At 42.0% G+C, this 7206-nt stretch overlaps 1 non-coding gene across 1 annotated transcript; it reads left to right on the top strand.

The window, feature by feature from the left end:
- The first annotated feature begins 6847 nt into the window (after positions 1 to 6847).
- On the top strand, positions 6848 to 6955 carry LOC130977896 (small nucleolar RNA R71). Its single transcript, XR_009085568.1, has one exon. It is a non-coding gene; the product is annotated as a small nucleolar RNA R71 (small nucleolar RNA).
- Positions 6956 to 7206: the final 251 nt, after the last annotated feature.

Genomic DNA, 7206 nt, shown 5'->3' with positions numbered 1-7206 from the left:
CGGCTTGTGTAGCGGCTAGGCCATAATCTCCATGGGCCCGCACGCGTACGTTACGCCTCCGCGCGCATTACAAGATGTCCCAGTGACGCGCACGCGTGCTTTGCGCGTGCGCGCCGATGCTCGAATATGATTTTTTTAAAGAGTCACGTGACCTGGGCGTGGAGACAGTTGGGGATCTCATCTTGGGGAAGTGCCTTGGCGGGAAGAGCTTAAGAAGACCAAAGGTTGAAGGGTTAAGGGACTTTTTGCTCTTTTGTGATTGCTCTAGATATTTTTTCTATAGTTAGTTACACTCTTGGAGAAGGAAGTTCTCGTTAGGGTTCATCTTCATCCATTTTTTGAATTTTCAATCACTCTTTGGTGAGATCCATTGCAATTCTCAATTTACTTTGTTCATGTCATAGATCTTCTTCTCCAATCTCAATTAGTGTTTGTAATTTCTCACTTTTCATAGATCCTAGATTCAACTTTGTAGTTTTGGATTTTATCAAGTTCTTGAGAGTTTCATTTCCATTGTTGTTTTTTGTTAATTGTTGTTAGTTTCTTGTGTTGGAGCATTTTTAATTCTACTTTTTTCTCATTCTTACTATGCTTTTCATTCTTGCTCATCAATTGTTTGATAAAATGCCAACACTAGTTATGGAGTAAAAGTTTCTTGCTTGGTGGTGCGCGAAATTGTGATCACTGCACAACTTTGCACAACTAACCAGCAAGTGCACTGGGTCGTCCAAGTAATACCTTACGTGAGTAAGGGTCGATCCCACGGAGATTGTTGGTATGAAGCAAGCTAAGGTCACCTTGTAAATCTTAGTCAGGCAGACTCAAATGGGTATAGATGATGAATAGAACATAAAGATAAAGATAGAGATACTTATGTATATCATTGGTGGGAGCTTCAGATAAGCGTATGAAGATGCTTTCCCTTCCGTCTCTCTACTTTTCTACTGTCTTCATCCAATCCTTCTTACTCCTTTCCATGGCAAGCTTATGCAAGGGTTTCACCGTTGTCAGTGGCTACCTCCCATCCTCTCAGTGAAAACGTTCCTATGCTTTGTCACAGCATATGGCTAATCATCTGTCGGTTCTCGTTCAGGCCGGAATAGAATCCATTGATTCTTTTGCGTCTGTCACTAACGCCCCGCCTGCTAGGAGTTTGAAGCACGTCACAGTCATTCAATCATTGAATCCTACTCAGAATACCACAGACAAGGTTAGACCTTCCGGAATCTCTTGAATGCCGCCATCAGTTCTCGCCTATACCACGAAGATTCCGGTTAAAGAATCCAAGAGATAAACACTGGAGCCTTGATTGCTTGTAGAACAAGAGTGGTTGTCAGTCACTTTGTTCATAAGTGAGAATGATGATGAGTGTCACAGATCATCACATTCATCAAGTTGAAGAACAAGTGATATCTTGGAACAAGAACAAGCTGAATTGAATAGAAGAACAATAGTAATTGCATTAATACTCGAGGTACAGCAGAGCTCCACACCTTAATCTATGGTGTGTAGAAACTCCACCGTTGAAAATACATAAGAACAAGGTCTAGGCATGGCCGAATGGCCAGCCCCCAAATGATCTAAGAACTAGATGTCCGAAGATGAAAAATACAATAGTAAAAGGTCCTATTTATAGAGAACTAGTAGCTTAAGAATGAGTAAATGACATAAAAATCCACTTCCGGGCCCACTTGGTGTGTGCTTGGGCTGAGCATTGAAGCATTTTCGTGTAGAGACTCTTCTTGGAGTTAAACGCCAGCTTTTATGCCAGTTTGGGCGTTTAACTCCCATTTAGGTGCCAGTTCCGGCGTTTAACGCTGGGAAATCTGAAGGTGACTTTGAACGCCGGTTTGGGCCATCAAATCTTGGGCAAAGTATGGACTATCATATATTGCTGAAAAGCCCAGGATGTCTAATTTCAAACGTCGTTGAGAGCGCGCCAATTGGGCTTCTGTAGCTCCAGAAAATCCACTTCGAGTGCAGGGAGGTCAGAATCCAACAGCATCTGCAGTCCTTTTCAGTCTCTGGATCAGATTTTTGCTCAGGTCCCTCAATTTCAGCCAGAAAATACCTGAAATCACAGAAAAACACACAAACTCATAGTAAAGTCCAGAAAAGTGAATTTTAACTAAAAACTAATAAAAATATACTAAAAACTCAACTCAAACTACCAAAAACATACTAAAAACAATGCCAAAAAGCGTACAAATTATCCGCTCATCACAACACCAAACTTAAATTGTTGCTTGTCCTCAAGCAACTGAAAATCAAATAAGATAAAAAGAAGAGAATATACTATAGACTCCAAATTATCAATGAAACTTAGCTCCAAATTAGATAAGCGGGACTAGTAGCTTTTTGCCTCCAAACAGTTTTGGCATCTCACTTTATCCTTTGAAATTCAGAATGATTGGCTTCTTTAGGAACTCAGAATCCAGATAGTGTTATTGATTCTCCTAGTTAAGTATGATGATTCTTGAACACAGCTACTTTATGAGTCTTGGCCGTGGCCCAAAGCACTCTGTCTTCCAGTATTACCACCGGATACATACATGCCACAGACACATAATTGGGTGAACCTTTTCAGATTGTGACTCAGCTTTGCTAGAGTCCCCAATTAGAGGTGTCCAGGGTTCTTAAGCACACTCTTTTTGCCTTGGATCACAACTTTATTTCTTTCTTTTTCTTTCTTTTTCTCTTTCTCCTTTTTTTCGTTTTCTTCTCTTTTTTTCGCTTTTCTCTTTTTTTTTTGTATTCACTGCTTTTTCTTGCTTCAAGAATCATTTTTATGATTTTTCAGATCCTCAGTAACATGTCTCCTTTTTCATCATTCTTTCAAGAGCCAACAATTTTAACATTCATGAACAACAAATTCAAAAGACATATGCACTGTTTAAGCATACATTCAGAAAACAAAAAGTATTGTCACCACATCAAACTAATTAAGCTAGTTTTAAAGATGAATTCGAAATCCTGTACTTCTTGTTCTTTTGTAATAAAAACAGTTTTCATTTAAGAAAGGTGATGGATTCATAGGACATTCATAACTTTAAGGCATAGACACTAAGACACTAATGATCACAAGACACAAACATTGATAAACATAAGCACTAAAATTCGAAAAACAAGAAAATAAAGAACAAGGAGATTAAAGAACGGGTCCACCTTAGTGATGGCGGCTTGTTCTTCCTCTTGAAGGTCTTATGGAGTGCTTGAGCTCCTCAATGTCTCTTCCTTGTCTTTGTTGCTCCTCTCTCATGATTCTTTGATCTTCTCTAATTTCATGGAGGAGGATGGAATGTTCTTGGTGCTCCACCCTTAGTTGTCCCATGTTGGAACTCAATTCTCCTAGGGAGGTGTTTAGTTGTTCCCAATAGTCTTGTGGAGGAAAGTGCATCCCTTGAGGTATCTCAGGGATCTCATGATGAGAGGGGTCTCTTGTTTGCTCCATCCTTTTCTTGGTGATGGGCTTGTCCTCATCAATAAGGACATCTCCCTCTATGACAACTCCAACTGAATAACAGAGGTGACAAATGAGATGAGGAAAGGCTAACCTTGCTAAGGTAGAGGACTTATCCGCCACCTTATAGAGTTCTTGGGCTATAACCTCATGAACTTCCACTTCTTCTCCAATCATGATGCTATGGATCATGATGGCCCGGTCTAGAGTAACTTCGGACCGGTTGCTAGTGGGAATGATTGAGCGTTGGATAAACTCCAACCATCCTCTAGCCACGGGTTTGAGGTCATGCCTTCTCAATTGAACCGGCTTCCTTCTTGAATCTCTCTTCCATTGTGCGCCCTCTTCACATATGACTGTGAGGACTTGGTCCAACCTTTGATCAAAGTTGACCCTTCTAGTGTAAGGATGTTCATCTCCTTGCATCATAGGCAAGTTGAATGCTAACCTTACATTTTCCGGACTAAAATCCAAGTATTTCCCCCGAACCATAGTAAGCCAATTCTTTGGATCCGGGTTCACACTTTGATCATGGTTCTTGGTGATCCATGCATTGGCATAGAATTCTTGAACCATCAAGATTCTGACTTGTTGAATGGGGTTGGTAAGAACTTCCCAACCTCTTCTTCGGATCTCATGTCGAATCTCCGGATATTCACTCTTTTTGAGTGAAAAAGGGACCTCGGGGATCACCTTCTTCAAGGCCACAACTTCATAGAAGTGGTCTTGATGCACCCTTGAGATGAATCTCTCCATCTCCCATGACTCGGAGGTGGAAGCTTTTGCCTTCCCTTTCCTCTTTCTAGAGGTTTCTCCGGCCTTGGATGCCATAAATGGTTATGGAAAAACAAAAAGCAATGCTTTTACCACACCAAACTTAAAAGGTTTGCTCGTCCTCGAGCAAAAGAAGAAAGAAGAGAGTAGAAGAAGAAGAAATGAGGAAGAAGGGAGTGGCTTAGTGTTCGGCCAAAGAGGGGGAGAAGTGGTGTTTAGGTTGTGTGAAAATGAAGGGGTGAAGAAGGGTATATATAGGAAAGGTGGGGTTCATGGTTCGGTCATGTATGGGTGGGTTTGGGAGGGAAAGTGGTTTAAATTTGAAGGGTGAGGTAGGTGGGGTTTTATGAAGGATGGATGTGAGTGGTGAAGAGAAAGATGGGATTTGATAGGTGAAGGGTTTTTGGGGAAGAGGGGTGAGGTGATTGGTGAATGGGTGAAGGAGAGAGGGAGTGTTGAGGTAGGTGGGGATCCTGTGGGGTCCACAGATCCTGTGGTGTCAAGGAAAAGTCATCCCTGCACCAAATGGTATGCAAAAACACGTTTTGTGCCAAATCTGGCGTTAAGCGCCGGGTTGGTGCCCATTTCTGGCGTTTAACGCCAGGTTCTTGCCCTTTTCTGGCGTTTAACGCCAGTCTGGTGCCCCTTTCTGGCGTTAAACGCCCAGAATGGTGCCAGACTGGGCGTTAAACGCCCACCTGCTAGCCTTACTGGCGTTTAAACGCCAGTAAGTTCTTCCTCCAGGGTGTGCTATTTTTCTTCCTGTTTTTCATTCTGTTTTTGCTTTTTCACTTGATTTTGTGACTTCTCATGATCATCAACCTACAAAAAATATAAAATAACAAAAGAAAATAGATAAAATGTAACATTGGGTTGCCTCCCAACAAGCGCTTCTTTAATGTCAGTAGCTTGACAGAGGGCTCTCATGGAGCCTCACAGATACTCAGAGCAATGTTGGAACCTCCCAACAACAAACTTAGAGTTTGAATGTGGGGGTTCAACACCAAACTTAGAGTTTGGTTGTGGCCTCCCAACACCAAACTTAGAGTTTGACTGTGGGGGCTCTGTTTGACTCTGATTTGAGAGAAGCTCTTCATGCTTCCTCTCCATGGTGACAGAGGGATATCCTTGAGCCTTATACACAAAGGATTCTTCATTCACTTGAATGATCAGTTCACCTCCATCAACATCAATCACAGCCTTTGCTGTGGCTAGGAAGGGTCTGCCAAGGATGATAGATTCATCCATGCACTTTCCAGTCTCTAGGACTATAAAATCAGCAGGGATGTAGTGGTCTTCAATCTTCACCAAAACATCCTCTACAAGTCCATGAGCTTGTTTTCTTGAGTTGTCTGCCATCTCTAATGAGATTCTTGCAGCTTGCACCTCAAAGATCCCTAGCTTCTCCATTACAGAGAGAGGCATGAGGTTTACACTTGACCCTAAGTCACACAGAGCCTTCTTGAAGGTCATGGTGCCTATGGTACAAGGTATGGAAAACTTCCCAGGATCTTGTCTCTTTTGAGATAATTTCTGCCTAGACAAGTCATCCAGTTCTTTGGTGAGCAAAGGGGGTTCATTCTCCCAAGTCTCATTTCCAAATAACTTGTCATTTAGCTTCATGATTGCTCCAAGGTATTTAGCAACTTGCTCTTCAGTGACATACTCATCCTCTTCAGAGGAAGAATACTCATCAGAGCTCATGAATGGCAGAAGTAAATCCAATGGAATCTCTATGGTCTCATTTTGAGCCTCAGATTCCCATGGTTCCTCATTTGGGAACTCATTGGAGGCCAGTGCACGCCCACTAAGGTCTTTCTCAGTGGCGTTCACTTCCTCTCCAAATTCGGCCATGTTGATGGCCTTGCACTCTCCTTTTGGATTTTCTTCTGTGTTGCTTGGAAGAGTACTTGGAGGGAGTTCAGTAACTTTCTTGCTCAGCTGTCCCACTTGTGCCTCCAAATTCCTAATGGAGGATCTTGTTTCAGTCATGAAACTTTGAGTGGTTTTGATTAGATCAGAGACCATGGTTGCTAAGTCAGAAGGGTTCTGCTTAGAATTCTCTGTCTGTTGCTGAGAAGGTGATGGAAAAGGTTTGCTATTGCTAAACCTGTTTCTTCCACCATTATTGTTGTTGAAACCTTGTTGAGGTCTCTCTTGATTCTTCCATGAGAAATTTGGGTGATTTCTCCATGAAGAATTATAGGTGTTTCCATAGGGTTCTCCTAGGTAATTCACCTCTTCCATTGAAGGGTTCTCAGGATCATAGGCTTCTTCCTCAGATGAAGCATCCTTGGTACTGCTTGGTGCATTTTTCATTCTAGACAGACTTTGAGAAATCAAATTGACTTGTTGAGTCAATATCTTGTTCTGAGCCAGAATGGCATTCAGAGTATCAATCTCAAGAACTCCTTTCTTCTGACTTGTCCCATTGTTCACAGGATTCCTTTCAGAAGTGTACATGAATTGGTTATTTGCAACCATTTCAATTAGCTCTTGAGCTTCTGTAGGCGTCTTCTTCAGATGAAGAGATCCTCCAGCAGAGCTATCCAAAGACATCTTGGATAGTTCAGAGAGACCATCATAGAAAATACCTATGATGCTCCATTCAGAAAGCATGTCAGAAGGACATTTTCTGATCAGTTGTTTGTATCTTTCCCAAGCTTCATAGAGGGATTCTCCATCCTTCTGTCTGAAGGTTTGGACTTCCACTCTAAGCTTACTCAATTTTTGAGGTGGAAAGAACTTTGCCAAGAAGGCATTGACTAGCTTTTCCCATGAGTCCAGGCTTTCTTTAGGTTGTGAGTCCAACCATATCCTAGCTCTGTCTCTTACAGCAAAAGGGAATAGCATAAGTCTGTAGACCTCAGGGTCAACCCCATTAGTCTTGACAGTGTCACAGATTTGCAAGAATTCAGCTAAGAACTGATGAGGATCTTCCAATGGAAGTCCATGGAACTTGCAATTCTGTT

Source organism: Arachis stenosperma, chromosome 4, assembly GCF_014773155.1.
Source record: "Arachis stenosperma cultivar V10309 chromosome 4, arast.V10309.gnm1.PFL2, whole genome shotgun sequence".
NCBI classification, from domain to species: domain Eukaryota; kingdom Viridiplantae; phylum Streptophyta; class Magnoliopsida; order Fabales; family Fabaceae; genus Arachis; species Arachis stenosperma.
This window is presented reverse-complemented; position numbering and strand designations above follow the sequence as displayed.